Source organism: Melanotaenia boesemani, chromosome 3 (genome assembly GCF_017639745.1).
Source record: "Melanotaenia boesemani isolate fMelBoe1 chromosome 3, fMelBoe1.pri, whole genome shotgun sequence".
In the NCBI taxonomy this organism is placed as follows: Eukaryota; Metazoa; Chordata; class Actinopteri; order Atheriniformes; family Melanotaeniidae; genus Melanotaenia; species Melanotaenia boesemani.
The window spans coordinates 6,575,827-6,594,661 of record NC_055684.1 but is presented as its reverse complement, the minus strand read 5'-3'; positions in this window follow the sequence as shown (position 1 = coordinate 6,594,661).

The window sequence follows — 18,835 nt, the reverse complement described above, 5'->3', positions numbered from 1 at the left end:
AAATCTTTTTATATATACTTTTATTTCTGTAAAACCCCACAATGGCTGTTTTACTGAATATTTAATGACACGCAGCCTCTGCAAGCGTAACTGCCAACTAAATCTAGGCCTGTTGAACTGATGTAAGCTGATTTTAGCGACACATTTAATAAGCATTTACTAATTTCATATGCTGAACCTTGCAGACAGATGAAAATCACTTACCACAGTCAGCATCAGTGGTGCACAGCTCCACATTTTCTCCCTCTATACCTGGATAGTTGTTAGTACCTATCTGAAGCATCAAAGGGCTTAAAGAGTGATGTCTGTCTCACCCTTGCAGCACCTGTTCCTCTCCTCGCCTCGTCATAATCAGAATAATTTAATTATATACTGTGTTGTGATTGACTCTCAGATGTTTAGGCTTGTGGTGTTGGTACGGCACCTCTATGTCTTCCCACACTGAGTGAGTGACCGGCTCGCTACTACGCTGTGCCTTATTTCACATATGACTGCGGCACGCAGAAGAAAAAGTAGTTCCTGCCAACGTGGTATATTTTCGCTGTACTCCAGTTTGTGATGAACTCCATATTTACCCCAAACTACTAAAATATTGATATTTTAACATGAAAATAAATTCTACAACATAAACTGATATTGGAGGCCTCAATATTTCAGTATTGATCCTCACATCACAACAGGAGAACTTTTATGAACAGTGTCAGTGTGTTTGGACTAAGTCAGTATTTGTGTTACTTTCAGTTCATTAAAGTACAATAAAACATTTTAGTTATGCATTTGTCTAATATTTAAAATAACTTTTGGTAATTTATGCAACATTTTGTTGTTTTAAGTTCCCTCAGGGAAAAATCTTTTCATTTCAGTCATTTCATTCATTCATGAAAAAGTCGCAGTTTCATCCTATTTTTGGTCTTCTTGAAACCATCAGTGCAATAGACTGAAACACACCAGATCTGTTCCCTCAACCACAAGAATATCACACCAGAAATGTTCAAGCTAACTGAGACCAACAGATCCATCTGCTGGATGTGACCTTCAATCATTACACATTTTTTTTTATATCATAATTATTAGTTTTATTAGGAGATAAAGGTTATGACCTGCTCACAACCTGGTTATTAACACCACTGATAAACCTTCACACTCACCAGGTTTTATGCCATCAGATCGAGATACGAACAATTTCATGGTCTGCATACACATGCATAAATCTGATGGAGGGTTTTTGTTAAAACATCATGAGTACAACTTAAGAAATTTCTAAGAAGATATTGGTGAGTGAGAAACATTGTTCTTGAGGCAAACTGTGGGAAAGAAATTTTCAGTTTATTTGATGTCTGGAAGACCTAAATGTTGAATTTCAGTGGATGGAGTCTAGCTGAGCAAAGATGAATTAAAAGAATCAGCTTCAAACAAATATTAGACAAACTGAGTTTGAAATCAGGTGAAACAGAATGGAGATGGAAGACCCTACACGTGGTTTTGAACTTGGAACATAAAAATGTGTAAATATGTTCAGAGCAGTTTACCGTAGATCAGGGTTATTCAGTCTGATCCCACGAAAGCTGCATTCCTGCTGGTTTTCAGGGTTTCTCTGCTCCAACACACCTCACTCAAATTAGCAAGTTAATGTGCAGAACGTCTTTGGCTGTTGGGTCAATTTAATTTGAGTCAAGTGTCTTGGAGCAGGAAAACATTAAAAATGTGGGATCAAATAGTAAAACCCTGCCTGACCAATAGGTTTACCTCTGCATGCTCCAACAGTCAGATTACAGATAGTTACCTTCATATTTAAGAATATAACCACAGCCATTTAAAATGAATTTGTCTTATTTTCAGTTCTCAGTTTATTTCTGTTCTCGTTATATGAGATGAAAATTTTCTGCTTTTAGAAGTTAAAGGAGGTCACAGAAACAGTCAAAGTCTGAAATGTGATAGTACTTACTCAGTTAGAATAGTGGATGTGTAGTATGTTTCTAATCAGTCCCTGAATCAATGATCAATTTATCCATTGACAAAGAGAAAAACAAAATGTTAAATGTATAACTAACAGCTGTCACGATGTGACCTTCCAGTATTGCAAGTTTACTGTAATGTTTATTTATGCAAATTAGGTATGAAATACACACACACACACACACACACACACACACACACACACACACACATATATATATATAACACTGGATTAAATCTTTTATTGAAATATTAGCGCCAAAGGTTTTTACAGAGTGGATTTTTGGATATCTTTTTTCTCTTCATAACTTCAAAAGAACAGTCAACAAACAGAAAAACCTCCATTTCCGGCATGTTTGTTGTGGTTATTTCATCAGCTGATCTCGGTGTTTGTGTTGTCCTCTCGTACAGAAGAACGTTTCTGTCATCTTCTCTGAGTTTATTTTAGACACGTTTGTTTCAGCATTTTGACTTCTAAGTCCCACGAAAAGCCAAACAGAACGTGTCACATGACCAATATGGAACAATGATATTGAGATCAGCCAATGAGAGCTCACACTTAGCATAAAATCCTTCCTTTTACACTCTAATTTCACTCTGTGGTAAAAGACAAACTTTAGCTGAATTTTGTAGAGATTTGGGTGCATGTGCAGAGCGTTTCATGAAATAAACACCCATAATGTTTATTTTTCACATTTTCATTCCACCAGTCTGAAAAAAAACATGTTGAGGAAGAAAAACAAACAAACAAAAAAACTAAACCAAAACAAATACCAAACAAAGATCTCAAAATTGACCAGCCGGTGAAAAACAGGGCTCTTACCCGCCATGCCTTGCCTCTCGGTGTTGGTGTTTAATTTCAGCTGCTGAAACAGAATGGTGACAGATGAAGGAAAGTCTGGTATTTAAATCACCAGCACAGTCTCGCTGATTTGTGTCTTTATGTGGACACAAAAATAACATGAAATGAAATTAAATGAATTTTGTTCTCAGTGGTAAAAACTATGGCAGAAGGGAAATCGAATGTTTTATGAATCTTCGTGAACATCCCTCCCTCACTGTCAGTTCATCTGAAATGAAACATAAAATATGAATGATGAATAAGGATCACTTAAAGTCTGTCCCAATTAATAAATGATGCACTTGTTTTAACCTCTAACCCCCACTGCACCCATTCTCCTTCAGTCTGCCCTCCAGATCCCATCTTGACAGCCAGTATAGGAAGAAATTCCCAGTTGGGAGCGAATGTTTGGGCTATGTGTCTGCTTAGTGAGGCTCTGCCAGCCATGCGGCACCAACAAGCCTGACAGCATGGCGGACGACACGGTTGGGGGGTGGATGATGGATAAAAATAAAAGGGATGGGAGGAGGGGAAGGGTGTCTGATGTCAGTATGAGACACTATTAACCACAAAGCGTATCAAGCTCAGAGCATATAATGGAAAAAAAAATATTCTTAAGAAGCTGCATAAAAAACAAATAAAAAAATTAATGAAATAATTTAGCTGTGGTTCAGCTAAATAATAGTTTTTGGTATTTTCCACCATGCTGACTGTCATTTGGTTTTTAAAACCCTAGTTTGCTGTTAGTACTTCTTTCTGTTCATCGTGAAAAATCCTGAACTATAAAAGGTCTTAGCAGAATTATCAGCATTTTTATTCAAGATTCAAAGAGGTTATTGTCAAGTTTACAGTAAATAAACAGGTTTCCCTTTACAATGCAAATCTTACTTTGCCGTTATTGTTCAATCCCACAGGAATTTAAAATGTGTATAAAAGTACAAGTATAGAAATGGAAATAGATAATTTAACTAAATTACAACAACGAAAACAAAGGTTTAAAATAAAAAATGACATTCAAGAGAACAAAAGCATAAAAATACTATTGTTACTACTTGAAAAAAAATATTTATAGAACTGTGCAACATCTGGGTTATTGTGCAAACTGTCAGAGGTCAACGGCTTACAGCCTTGATGTCCTGCACTTCAGACTCCTCCTGTATCTCCGGCCTGGGTGGAGGAGAGGGAACAGTCTGTGTTGGGGGTGGGTGGGGTCCTTCATGAGGAGGCAGCCCTCTTGTGGTCTCTGTGTCGGTAGATACTCTGCAGTGAGGGCAAGGTTGATCTTGGACGCAGCCTTCACCACACTGCAGGCGTTTACGGTAAATGACGGTAGAGCTGCCATACCACAGTGATGCAGCTGGTCAGGATGGATTCTGTAATCAGATTTTTAGTGATCCGCAAAACCTCCTCAGCCTCAACCGCTGCTGAGCTTTTTTCACCAGCGGTGTGGTATTTAGTATCCAGGGGCCTCATTTATAAATCTGTGCGTAGCAAAACAAACTACAGGTGGCATTTGTGGTGCAAATAGGAAATGCAGCTCATTTCAACTTTCAGATTTATAAAAGCGTGTGCACGCCCGTCCCACACCTGTTTCCGTTTATAAATCAGAATCAACTCTAAAGCAGGCGCAGGTGAGGGTACGCCTTGCCACGCCCACATGGTGGCTATAAATATTCATCACATCATTTCCATGATGGCTTGGGAGGGAAAAAGTGAAATTTTTCGGGGTGTGAGGCAGAGATCCTGATGGACCACATTGACAAACGTAAAAATGTTTAATTGATGGAAACGGCGTGGGCATTACTGGTGTCAGTAAGCCATATTAGTTGCAGCAGTTGGCAGATGCTGTCATCACAGTGTCCGAAGGGAAGACATGCCAGAGGCATCGGAACGTACAGCTGGATATCTCAGTCGTAGAGCATCCGTCTGACGTGAGAGATCGAAGTTCGAATCTCACAGAGGTGAAAAGTAACACCTTCCAGTTGGGGCTTTAGGCAAGACGCTACAGCGCAAAGTAAATCATTTTGGAGAAAAGCATCTGCTAAATGACAGAAATGATGCCGGTAATGCAGTCTTTGTTTTAATGTATAAAATAAATATGTACAGATACATTTAAGATTGGTAGCAGTTTATTTAGTGTTAAATAATATTTCTTTATAGTTCCTGGGGGTTCCAGGTTAAACACATGCAACACCGCAGCAGACGTGTCCACTGAGGAAGTCCTGCAGGTGCAGAGCGACACCATCACCGCTATTAACAATGTGACCAACGAGTTGCGGGAAATGGAAACTGTCTTGACAGAAATTGGGACAACAATTAAAAAAGCATTGTGTAAGAATAAATAAATAAATAAATAAAGGAAATCCACCTCTTTTGTATTTCATAAATGTTGCATCACTTCTTGACACTCCAGTCTGTCCCTCTCTGCTGGATCTCAGAATAAATGACCAAAGCTTACTTTTCGCATTTTTTTTACTGACCGGTGAATGTTGGCAGCAGACTCTCCACCTCATCATTTCCTTGATTTTATTCTGTACATTTGGTGTTGCCGTTTCCCGTTTTTCTAGATTCTGTGCGTACGCCTGGGTCAGAGTTGCTGTGGAGGTCGGAACATTTTCCCATTAAGTTTGGTTTTATAAATCCCAAAATTTGTCTATATTTGGTGTATGCCGGTTTTTGTTCCTACGCCAGCTGATGAGGACCCCCAGGTATTTAAAGCTGCTCATCCCCTCCACTTCCTGTCCCTGGATCAGCAGTGGCAGATGAGGGTTCCTCTCCTTCCTCATATCCACTACTATCTCCTTGTTTTTTTCTGTGTTTATGGTGGGGTTTTTTGTCCCCACACCATCTCTCCAGAGTGTCCACCTTCACCTTGAATGCCACTTTGTCCCTGCCAGTGATGCATCCTATAACAGCGGTGTCATCTGCAAACTTTAAGACAATGTTAGAATGATGTTGTCCTTGTATGAGATCATACAATCATGGGTGAACAGGGTATAGAGGATGGGACTGAGGACACACCCCTGAGGTGTGGCGATGTTAGTGATGATGCTGGCTGAAGTCCTGTTTCTCTTCCTACCAGACTGAGGCTTGCCAGTCAGGAAGTCCAGTAGCCAGTCACAGAGCAAGGGGGTGCAATCCGAGGGAAAATAGTTTGTGGGTGAGCTTGTGGAGGATGACTGTATTGAATGTGGATCTGTAGTCAGGAAAGAGCATCCTGACGTAGAAGTCTTTATTCTGCAGGTGTGATAGGGAGGTATGCAGGACTGTGGCAATAGCGTCTCAGGTAGACCTGTTGGGCCGGTAGGCATAATGCAGGAGGTCCAGTGTGTCCAGCATGCAGCTCTGAAAGTGGGTCAGTATTATTCTCGAGTGAATGTTACTGGCCGGTAGCAATTCAGGCAGGTGGGCGGTCCTTGGGGTGGGGAATGATGGTAGTGGTTTTAAAGCAGGAGGGGGACAGTTCTCTGGTTGAGGGAGAGGTTAAACATGGAGGTGAAAATGTCTGTGAGCTCACTGGCACATGCTCTGAGGGCACAGAGGTGACCGAGTGTCATGGTTGTGCTCTGTGTGTGTGTCCAAGTTTGCAGGTAGGGTTGAGCAGGTTGCCATGGGGACTCAGGGCGGAGTCTGGAGCTACAATTGACACCACATGCAGCTCCTCATCCGGCTTGTTGTCCTGTTCGACTCCCTGCTATTTAGGGACAAGCAGGAGCTCCAGTCTTTGCAAGATTATCTCTCTTTACTGCGTGGTAATCAGGCCAGCCTCAGTAATTTCCTTGTACCTCTTGCATATAACCTGACCTTGATATCTCTACTCCTCAGCACCTTGATATTCTCGCCTTGGAACTAGCAAGCAATTCTGGACCAGGACTTCTCTTTCTGCCAGTTCATCACCTGCCGTTTGCGCATGCCTGCTCGCCCTGCCTGTCACTGAACTCATTCATCAAACTAGAGATCATTCCCTGGCTTTACCCCACCACCATCATACCACCACTGGCTCATAGTAAGTGGTAGATCTTGCTCTCATTTCCAAAACCTCTTATCAAGACCCACGCTAACCCGCTGCCTTTTCCTAGGAAGAGTTTCCTGGACCTGGACCTAGCCTTCCACTTCTATTATTGTTCATTCCCTCCCGCAACTGTGTGTGTGTGTGTGTTCTGCACTTGGGTTCCCTTCCGTACTACGGTCCCAGGCCGTGACACCGAGTTTGATTATTCACGCCTTGGGTACGAGAGCAGAGAGATGTGGTCCGAGTGTCAGAACTCCAAACTTTACAGATGTCAAATTTTGTTGTTGTTGCAACCACAGTAATGAGTTTCTGATGCCATTAAATAATTTAAGTTTAGTTTAGTTTTATTAAAAACCTCATTAAGTTGTACAAATGAAAGTTTTTTTTTTTTTACATTGTAGTGCTGAATGCTGGATTGGATGCAATCCAACTGAATAATCAGGATCCATAAACACCAAAAAACCAAAAACAAAGATCAACAAGATGCAGCAAACTGCAGGACTCAGTTTGCTTGAAGAGTTTCTTGTGCTTGACTGCAGTGTGTTTACAGATATCTTTGGGAGATAAAAGTGATATGTTCCCTCAGACTTGAAGTCTACATCTACATTTAGTACCTGAACCAAGACTGAACACAAACAGAGATGAGCCACATTATTGGTCAGTTCATGTAGTCTCCCTGGGGAGGTTTCCTCTCCTCTGGGGTCAAAATGTTAACAAGATTAACTACTAGTTAGAAGCTGTCATTCTGCAAATGAATGGATGGATTCAGACATACCTGACAGCAGACAGGTGATTGATTACGGCTTAAAAAATAGGTTTGTCTTTAATTCCTGAAGATGACTTGTATTGAGTTTGCCAGTCAGGAAGGGATCTTCAAAGGGACTGAGACACTAGATTCTCATTTCTCTTTTGAATCACATTGAGGGCCTTACAGTTCAATGGAAGACCATGAAAAGTGTATTGATTAAAACAGAGATAACATGTGTAATACCCTGTATTACACCATACAAGAAAATACATTTATGGACAAACACAGCAACTTCTTTTCATCATTTTAAGCAAGTGTTTTAATACTAAAACCTTAAAAAAAGACTGAATGCAAAACGGAACAAAGAAGATAATGTTGTGGCTTTCATCTCTGGACCATGATGCCATTTTGTATTTTATTCGTAGAAGAAGGTGATGTGACAAAAATACTTGAAGGCAAAATGAAGATCTCCGGACGCCAGCTTGATGTATAATAAAAAGATTTATTACAGAAAGTCAGGCATCAAAAACATATCTCTGCAGAAATCTGAAGCGGTTAGGATCAATATGAAAACCTGTCTGTCCATATTATGGCAGCCTTTTTATGTGCTTTCACAAACAATCCTAAACTGACCTTTGGAGTCAGTCATAGGACTTACATATGGAGATACATGGCTCTGTATCTTGAGAGGTACATCGATTTGACCAAACTCTTGTGATACGGTCTATTCCAAAGGTCCTTTGTGTGACTTGCAGAAACAGAATTTTATACCTTAATTTGCTTAAGACATCTAAATATACTACCTACACGATGCTAATAATTAGATACTAAGATAATAATAATAATAATAATAATAATAATAATAATAATGATAATAAACCCAGATAGCTGGTTGAGCAGGTGTCCCTTACATGAAAGTCCAGCTCATTATACTGGGCTCTTTTTTCTGTTCATCTCCACTAATGAATAGTGGACATTAGACATTGGACATTACAAATGTGTTCATGGAATATCTACCATTTATTACCACGTGATACATTAAAAATATTATAATATGGTTTTCTGCTTCTGGGTATCTATTAGGGGACAGAAGACAAGTATCAGATTGTGTTCAACAGGATTTTGAGCAAAGTTTATTCCATAAATTGAAGCAAAATGTCTCAGAAACTGTATGTAACAAATATGTCACATCGGGTTCTTATTGGTTAAAGTTGAACAAGTTCATGATCAAATTTTTAATTCTGAACTAAGTTCAAAGTCCCAAAATGAACTAAATATCCACTTTTACATTCTAATGAGCCCCTCTGATGATCCTCTTTAAGTTTTTGAGGTATGGAGTGATTAGGAGTAATAAAACGCAGGCACCATGGTCATCCAAGCAGATGTGCACACAATCTACATTTATTCACTACTTAACATTCAGGTACTCCAAATCATACTGGGATGATTTTTTTCGTACACCAGTGTGGATATATTAGCCCGCAATAGCTCAATGATAATTCAGTTCAATTCAATTCATCCAGCTTTATATATACAGACGTGGACAAAATTGTTGGTACCCTTCGGTTAATGAAAGAAAACTAACAATGGTCACAGAAATAACTTTAATCTGACTAAAGTAATAATAAGTAAAAATTCTATTAAATTTAACTAGTGAAAGTCAGACATTGCTTTTCAACTATGCTTCAACAGAATTATTTAAAAAAAAACTAAACTCATGAAACAGGCCTGGACAAAAGTGATGGTTCCCCTAGAAAAGACTGAAAATAATGTGACCAAAGGGATTTAATGTCAGATGAAAATGAAAGAGAAATAAATCATTTTAGGGACATATATAAGAAAAGAAAATATATAAGGACAATTATAGATTAGATAGAAGAGGGTTTCTGTATGCTGAATAAAGAAAATAAAACTGGAAAACTGGCTCCATTTTCTCTTCTTTTACAACGTGTTTGGATTAAATAAACTATTTTAAATGACACTCCTCTCTATCCATTTTTCTCTGACATTCAACAGTTTCCCCACTCTAATAAATCAGCATCTTTGTCCTTCATCCTCTCTCTACTTAGATAATGGGATTTCTGGGGGCCAATCCTCTGGGAGCCATTCAGTGTGAGATTTGATGGGTCTGGAGGGGTTACTTTGGGATGAAGGTGGGGTGTCCACCATGTGTTATCTATATGAAAGAAACTGTCTCAACTGAATCAACATATTTGATTGACATGACTGCTGTAATAATAGGAGTAAGGGTAAACTGTAAACCATCTGCGTATGGACCTAACATGGCTGATGAATCTCTGAGATCAATATGCACTCCAGTCAATGAAGACAAAGCAGTCTTTGGTCTCTTGTTTTGTTGCAGTACAAGCTGAAAATTTAAATGTTAAAGGTGTCTGGATTTTATGAAACTGACCTATGTAAATTATTCCTACATACAGTCTGTCTCTGCAAACATTTTATAAAAAAAAGAGCCATGAGAAGCAGAAGGGTCTGCTGAACATGTAGATGTTATTTTTATGAATCTGCAGTTTTCTATGCAGTTTTATAGTAAGTTTAAAAACACCCCTCTTCTCCTGAGTTGAGGAGAAAATCAGAGAAAAAATATAATGGAAGTCAATGAAGTCAGGAGTTTGGGTAGTCCCCACTGACATGATATGAAAGAAATTTTCAAGACCTATCACAATGATGGTTGGTTGGAAGCCAGGACAAATGGCTGTGTTTTGATATATAATTCCCAGTACAGGTTTGAATTAATTTTACTTGAGAAATTTTCTGAATAAATTTGAGGAGCGAGATTTAGCGTGTATGATGACACGTCAGAGTGAGGAGGATTTAAGTATAATTTCTGATTTTTAATAAAATTTCAACTGCAATTGTTTTAAAATGTAAAATGTTGTCAAAATGTCCTTTCAGACAATCAATGTTTGATCTTTCGTGACCTGGTTAAACTAGACTGAAGTTTTTAAATGAAAGTTTTTGTGAGTTATAGGTTTCCAAAGTGGGCTGGAATTCTTTTTCAGTCAATTTGGCAAAACTCCATTCATTTCTATAAGAAAAACTGAGCAGTTTTTAGCAAATTCTATAAAAACTGATTAACTTTTGTACCGCAAAAGTCAAAGCACACTTCTCCTGACTGAAACGCACATTTTGATATAACATCAGCGGCAGTTGACTTAACAGTGTGGGATGAGTTCGGCGCAGCAAAAAACTGAAGAATATTGCGGAATTAACACAAAAATAATATGTGTGCCTTAAAGACACATTACGTATCTTTCTGAACTTAAAACTCTGCATTCCAGACTCATTTAATGGCATAGTGACATCTATTATGTACATTTCTGGAGCCAACGCCCACCAACACTGAGAAACCACAGCAAAATATTGCAGCTTTTTCTTCCAGAATGCTGTCATGTTGCAACTGAGTTTTGCTAGCAAGTGGATATAAACACACTGGCTGTTTTGAAAGCACACTGTAGGTAATATTTCAAAGAAACACAATGTGACATTATCAGAGAAAGACAGGAAAAGAAAGAGAAAGATGCAAAACATGGAACCATGAGTCAAGATAAGTCTGGTTTTTACTGGCTGAAGAGAGCTCACAGTACAAGTAGGATACAAGATGCTGGATTTGCCATTGATGAGGGGCTTTCTGAGAAAATCTGCAAATGTTCTGTAGTGTGTCTTTAACGATTAAAGCATTGGGACCCATAAAAATGGAAAACATGTGTTTATTCAGTCCTTTTGATATGATGCCCTAAGTTATCAACTGACGCTGCAAGTTGCCTTAAATCATAAATCATTTGTTAAATCTGGGAAAATCTCAATAACCTTTGAGGGGTTGGTGGTCCCATTTTGCTCCTAAAAGTTCAAGTTGGTCAAATGTCATATTCAAGTCTTCAAAAACAGCCCTTAACAAACCAGTGGGTGACATGTTATGGGCTAAGGAGTCAATGGTCCAGTCATGACAGGATGAGTCAGGTAATTAACATCTGGAAATACGCCCAGAATCATTCTGAGTGCCTGATGTCTCCCTCCAAACCATCAGTCAGCTTTCCAAAGTCTACTCCAGTTAATTGTACAGCAAGGCCAAAAACTACTCAGGAGAATTGAGGGCAGAAACTCCAGTAACAAACAAAGTGGATTAAACTGTTATGTGGACAAAATTTAATTCAGACTTGGCAGACTCATACTGGCAGGTGGAAATAAATAGAAAAAGCTCATAAATCATTTGGTAAATGACTAAAAGGATAAAGTAAATTTGTGCCAGTTGAAAGAAAAGATGTCATGTTTCTGTTGAAAGGGTGACTTTCAGAGGTGTTCTCACCATCTGGGAATAAAAAGCTGTAAAATCTTTATTAGACTGTAGTGTTCTGTGGAAAATGTTTTCCCTTGTCCTGTTTTTATTTTATTTTTTATATTTATTTGCTGATCTTTTTCACTATTTTACTTTGTTTCAGAAACATGATTTGTTTATTCTTTTCTCAGTTGTTATGCAGGACTGTGGAATTATGATTAATAATGTGGTGTATAAAGAATAAGTATGGTTAAATTATAAATATTATTAAATTCTCACACTAGAAGCACTCAGAGAGTGCAGACCTCTAACAAGCCATAAATCCATCCATAACTTTTTGAGTTATTTTTACTTTTTGCTAACAGACAGACAGAAAGACAGACCGATGCTGCAGAATGCATGACTTTCGCCAAGGCTCGAATTACACCAGGGCTTTCTGGGGAGCTTTATATTTGTGCGTCCATGCACATATATATTAGTGCACATCAAAAATGTAATTACTAGTAAAAAACAAACAAACAAACAAAAAAACCACTCTGCTACTACTGTATGCAGCTTGTTTAATCACAAAAAGGGACAGGAAGTTCTTTAAACAACCACAAAAAGAAGCATATCAAGACGCTCACAGTACACAACAAACAATGCTGCTGTCCATGGTGCTGAAAGAAACACAACGGCTCACCATCGTTTGGAATACTTAAAAACATCAAGAACCTTATTGAAAATTTAAATGTAAACTGAAAGTGGACTTTTTTAGGGCTCCCCCTTAAAGTACCAGCTGAATGTCTTTAGTGGAGCTCCTCTGCCTTTCAGGGGAGCCAAGCTCCCCTTAGCTTCCCCATAATTCGAACCCTGACCTTTGCCTAGGTGGAGGTAATAAACTCAAACATTTGGAGGAGGATTTTTATCAGGAGGACATGCTTCTTACATTGACTTTGCTCTTGAACATGAGGCCAGAACTGCTGTGGACTCCTGGATCCACACGCGGTGAAGGAGGTTCTTCTCTGGAAACTAAATCTTCCACACAGTTTGGGTTACAGGCTGCATCCCATATGAGATGAAAAGTTGGCAGAAAGAGGAGATGTGTGGATCCAGCTTTTTTTTATCTGGAAACTGAGATGCTGTGGGAGTCTAATGTTATTCTCAGATAACTGGTAGGTTTTCCTCCTCAGGGAGGAGAAAAGAAATCCTTCAGATTTTAATAAATCCCTGTCTGGTTCTCTCATACAAAAACTAATCGAACATAATTTATGACACTGGGCTGAAAAGGACTAGCACATTAATGGTCTGTATTAGGAACTTGTATGCTGTGTTTGTATGTGGATAAAGAAGCTTTTCGGATGAAGAAATGCTAATTAACTGCATTTACAATCACTGATGGGTAGTAATGCGTTAGAAGTAACGCTTTACAGTAATCCAATTACTTTTCTTGAGTAACGAGTAAAGTAGGAGATTACAGCTGCAAAAATGGTAATTAAATTACTGTTACTTTCCCCCAAGCAGGCTGCGTTACTGCGTTACTAAACCATGACTGTTTGTGGGAATGTCTCATGACAATGACTTATGAGAAGTACGCCATCAGTGTAACAACAGACACATGAGTAGATCAACAAGAGATAACATGGAGTGTGGGAGAGAGCGGGAATATGCAGCATTTAATACTTGGAAGTACCAACATTACTTTGAGTTTGATTCGGTAAAAAGTGACAAAACTATTAGTGTCTGTTGTACACTTTGTGTAGGAAGAAAACTTTTATCTACGGCGAAACATTCGACCTCAAATCTGAGCAAGCACCTAGCAAGCCGGCACAGGAATGTGAAACTCGTTGAGAAACCCCCGGATTCACCCGAGACCGCTGCAGCTACCACATGCAATTCTACCGGGCAAACGGCCCATCTCCTGCTAAACAGATGAAAATAGACTTAAGAGGGCCAGGACTTAGTGCCGCTGAACTGAAGAAGCTCGTCGCTGGCTATATGGTTGAGGACATGTTGCCCATTTCCACTGTAGACTCTGAATCATTCCAGCGCATTGTAGAAAAAACACTGACCAAAAGCAGTGTCAAGCTGCCGCTGAGAAAGTCATTTGCAGGATACCTTGAGAGTGAATATGACATAATGGAGGCTACGTTGAAGGTTACACTCAGAAAAGTAGACTTTGTTTCCACCACTGCTGACATCTGGACGGTAAATAATAAAAGTTCTCTGGATGTAACAGTTCACTGGATTAATTCAACTTTACAACGCAACAAGGCCGCCCTAGCATGTAAAAGAATTAGAGGCAGGCACACCTATGATGTAATTGGAGCAGAGATTGAAGAAATCCATTCATCATATGGACTACACAGCAAAGTTGTTGCCACTGTAATGGAAAATGCATCAAATTTTGCTAAAACATTCAGAGTATGTCAGCCCTGTAATTTGGAGTCTGAAAATGAAGAAGATGAGGAGGAACCAACTTTTACAGATGTCACAGAAACTCTTTCAACCGCATCTGGCAGTGGACAGTTTAACCTCCCCCACACTACAGATGTGCATCGCACACAATTAACCTCATTTCAACCAGCGATGTTGCCAAACATCTAAATTCCTGTGCAGACACCAATGCTGTACATAGGAGTAGCATTGCAAAATGCACTTCTCTTTGGACTAAAGCAAGTCGATCAACATTAGCCTCTGAACAGGTGGAAGAGGTCAGCCCCAGGAAGCTAATGGTACCCACATCCACAAGATGGAATTCCTTGCTTCCTTCCTTCCTTCCTGGACATCTGGCAAGGGGATGAGTGCACCTATGGGGCTTTACTACCAACACTCACAAGCCTGATGTCAAAGACACTTGCCCTGAAAGATGACCTCTCTATGACAGCCAGCCTTTCAGATGTCATTGTAAAGGTAAGATTATTATTTGATAATTGATTTGGGTGGCATATATTAGACTGTGTTTTAAGCAGTGTGTATGATTATTAAAATGATAGAAAATAATAAAACATTATTATTCTTCCCCTGTTCAATACCACGGACATTGATAATCATTAATAATGAATATTTATCATAACATCAACAAATGATTAAAATAAAGTGGGTGAAAATAGCCTCAACCAAAATTAAATCTCATACAGCATTGATAACACATGAGACGTATTATGTCAGTAAGGCCCACAAAATAGCCAATTATGTAGTTAAATAAATATATTATTAATTATATCATATTGCATTTTACAGGCCATCAAGACTTGTTTTGATACTGTACTGGAGAGCCAAGAAGGACTCCTTGTAGCAGCGGCTTGTCCCAAGTTCAAACTTCGATGGCTGAGAGATGAGTGTAGCAGAGAGCATGTAAAGGAGCTTTTGACAACATAGTGTCGGAAAGCTGCTCCTGCAACTGACAATACTAATGTGCCCCAGCTGCCGGCCAGCACAGCTGAAATGGACTTTTTTGATTTTGAGAACCAGCACACAGAAAGCTACTTGGTAGAAAAAGAAGTAACTGACTATTTAAGGTCAGGGTATGAGCTTGAGATTCTGAATCAGGTCCCAAATGTCAAAAAGATGTACATGAAATACAACACTCCAACTCCGTCCAGTGCACCAATGGAACGGCTGTTCAGTTTAGGCGGCTTGGTGCTTTCCCTGAAAAGGAACAGATTAGATTAGATTAAATTAGACTTTATTAATCTCACGGTGGAGAAATTCACTTGTTACAGCAGCTCTTGTTACAGAATAAAGTGCAGAAAGCAGACAGAATAAGGTGAACATGCATCACAACAAGAAGGTGCAGTATGAATTATTTACAAGAAAAGTCTAAGAAAAGCAAAAAATATGTAGCATTATAAATATAAAAGATATATATACATATACTATATATATATATAAAATATATACATATATATAATTGACAGTGCAAAAGAAAACAACCGACTATATACATATTTACATGGTGATGGTGGGATATGAGGAATATGATGATATTGATGATGGGGGGTATTGCACAGTAAAATATAAATAAATATTGCACAATATTATGACTATACAGATAAGTTGTACAGTCTGACAGCAGTGGGAATGAAGGACCTGCGGTAGCGCTCCTTCCTACACTGAGGGTGTCTCAGTCTGCTGCTGAAGGAGCTGCTCAGCCCCTCCACAGTCTGGTGCAGTGGGTGAGAGTGTTGTCCATGATGGATGTGAGGTTGGCCAACATCCTCCTCTCACGCACCTTGTCCACAGAGTCCAGCGGGCAGCCCAGGACAGAGCTGGCCCTCCTGACCAGCTTGTTCAGTCTCTTCCTGTCCCGGTCAGTGCTGCTGGCTCCCCAGCAGACAACAGCGTAGAGGACAGCGGAGGCTACCACAGAGTCATAAAATGTCCTTAGCAGAGGCCTGCATACTCCAAAGGACCTCAGTCTCCTCAGGAGGTGGAGGCGACTCTGGCCCTTCTTGTACGGGGCGTCTGTGTGGTGTGACCAGTCCAGTTTACTGTTGAGGTGAACACCCAGGTACTTGAAACTGTCCACCAGGTCAATGTCCTTCCCCTGGATGTTCACCGGTGTGTGGGGTAGTGTCCTTCTCCGGAAGTCAATCATCATCTCCTTGGTCTTACTGGTGGTTGCGCTCACACCAGTCCACAAAGTCCATGATGACTGACCGGTACTCCAGCTCGTTCCCCTCAGACACACAGCCCACAATGGCTGTCTGACTGTCTGTCTGATAGGAGGTTTGAGAAGCTTCTGCTGATGCGATATAACCACTGTTTCCAATCTACAGCCATTTTTTTTCCTCAGCCAGCTAAATAAAACTCATTTAAAGCTGCAAATGTTATGGGACCTTTTCAAAAAGGAAACTTAATATATATTTTTAATGAAGAGCCACCATAGGATATTTGTTATTTTTGAAGAACCACATTTTTATTTTCTTTTGTAGGTTTTAAAATAAAGAAAAACATAAAACCTTTATAAAAAGAGGATATACAGACTTTCTTCTGAGGGTTGTAGATATTTGTGGAAAATGATGTAAAAGAAAAAAAAAGTCCCTGGTTTTCAACCTAATGACAAGAAAGATAGATTTTAAAAAATATTTTTATCCACATATTTAGAGACATTGTGGAAGGTAAAGAGAGACACTTGTGGCTCCAGAGTCTGAGGTTGGAGACCCCTGATATAGTGTTTGTAAACCAAAATTGACTGCATTTTCTTTATATAGCCGTAGGCCTTCTTTTAAAGGAGAGCGACATCTTACGTGTAACAATGCAATGTTAATGGCAAAATTATCCCTTTTTACCTGTGAAGAAAATCTTCTTGTATCCAGTCAGTAATCCGGATCAACCCCCAAAATGTAATCACTTGTTCCTTATGCCATTTCAGAGATTTCCTGGAAATTTTACATACCTCTGTCTTGGCAGAAGTAATGACGTCAATTATCCTTCAGTAGGAGGTGGTTTGTATTTTCCAGACTGGCTGCATAAAGTAAGGTAAGTGTTCAATCCCAAAGGAGATGAAGGGGAACAAAGATGTGTGTCATTTATTTTATGGTGGAGGGAGGAAGATCCAGGAAGGTATTGCACCAACGTGGAAAAAAGCCAGGCTGTATCGGGAAAGCCTCGCCTCCTTGCACTATGTTGAGCTTTGGTCCGCAATGCATTGTGGTCTATATTGACCCGTCTAGTGACCATCAATGCTCACTACTTTTCAAGAAGCATTGTGGGTAATTTTGAGTGCCCTACTTTTTTCTTTCTTTACATTCGGACACCCCTACAAAATGGTGTGATCCCTACATAGGGCACTATGTAGAGAGTAGGGTGCACATTCGGACACAGCCTAGTTCTGGTGCATACGTTACCATGGTTACTCAGCGGGCATTCACATAAACCATGTTGATGGAAAGGAACTCTGGCTTAAATGAGCCAGACTTATTAAGAAAAGCCAGGCTTTCCCTTTATCCAGCTTTGTGGAATACCCCCAGGTACACAAAGTACAAAAAATATGTAAACACAAGTTATGGCTCCACCCAACACATGAACACGAACAAACGACTCCTCTACTGAAAGCTCACATTTCACAGATTCCACAGCTGGAAGTTTAATCTCGCTGTGACCAAGATTCACCGAACCAGAGGCAGAAGAAGACCCGATTTATGCTTCACGTTTGTAAAAGTCAGAAAACATGTCTTACCTTTGCTGTCTTGCTAAAATTAAAACCACATTTATTAAAAATGAATGAATGAATGAATGAATGAATGAATAAAATATTTCTCATTGTCTTTTGGGAGCAGTTTTCTATCCAAAAATCATGATGTTCTGCCCATTTGTATGAGTTTAGACAAAGAGAAACGTCCATTTTTTTTTTCTTCTTAAGTTCCAGACAGAAAACGTCTCTTCATTGTAATAAACCCGCTCTCTCCTGATTACATCAGACGTACCGCTGCAGCAGAGGAGGGAGACATGGACGCCATGTTTTTGTCATCAAAGCCATATTTGTACAGCTCTTGGCACACCACGATGATGTATGTAGACCACGAATCTGCACTTCGAAGTATGCAAACCATGAATTGGGACACAGCTATAGATGTACATTGCATGCTGCATTTACTGAGCACTGGACATCTGACGTTTATCCAAGGGAAGCTCAGTTAACAGTAAATTTTTGTAGCATCGGCTCTTTCTGTTGATACAATATGGGCAAATTTAAAGCATATAAAAACTTGCCAATGCCGATTAATCATGAGCAATTTGAAAGCTGTGATTAATCTGATTAAAAATTTTAATCTTTTGACAGCCCTACTTATAACTGAATTATTATTTTATTATATTATCTTAGTTATTTAATTATGTACTTATTTATTTTAAATACTACTTGTTTATGTATCCTTTATGATTCTGTTTTGTTTGACAGAAGCACATTATTTCTTAGGCTCATTTATGTAGATTTTCGTACTTGTTTATCTTATTTTTCATTATTGCTTTTAGGTTTGCTTAAGTTTTTGTTTTTAGGTT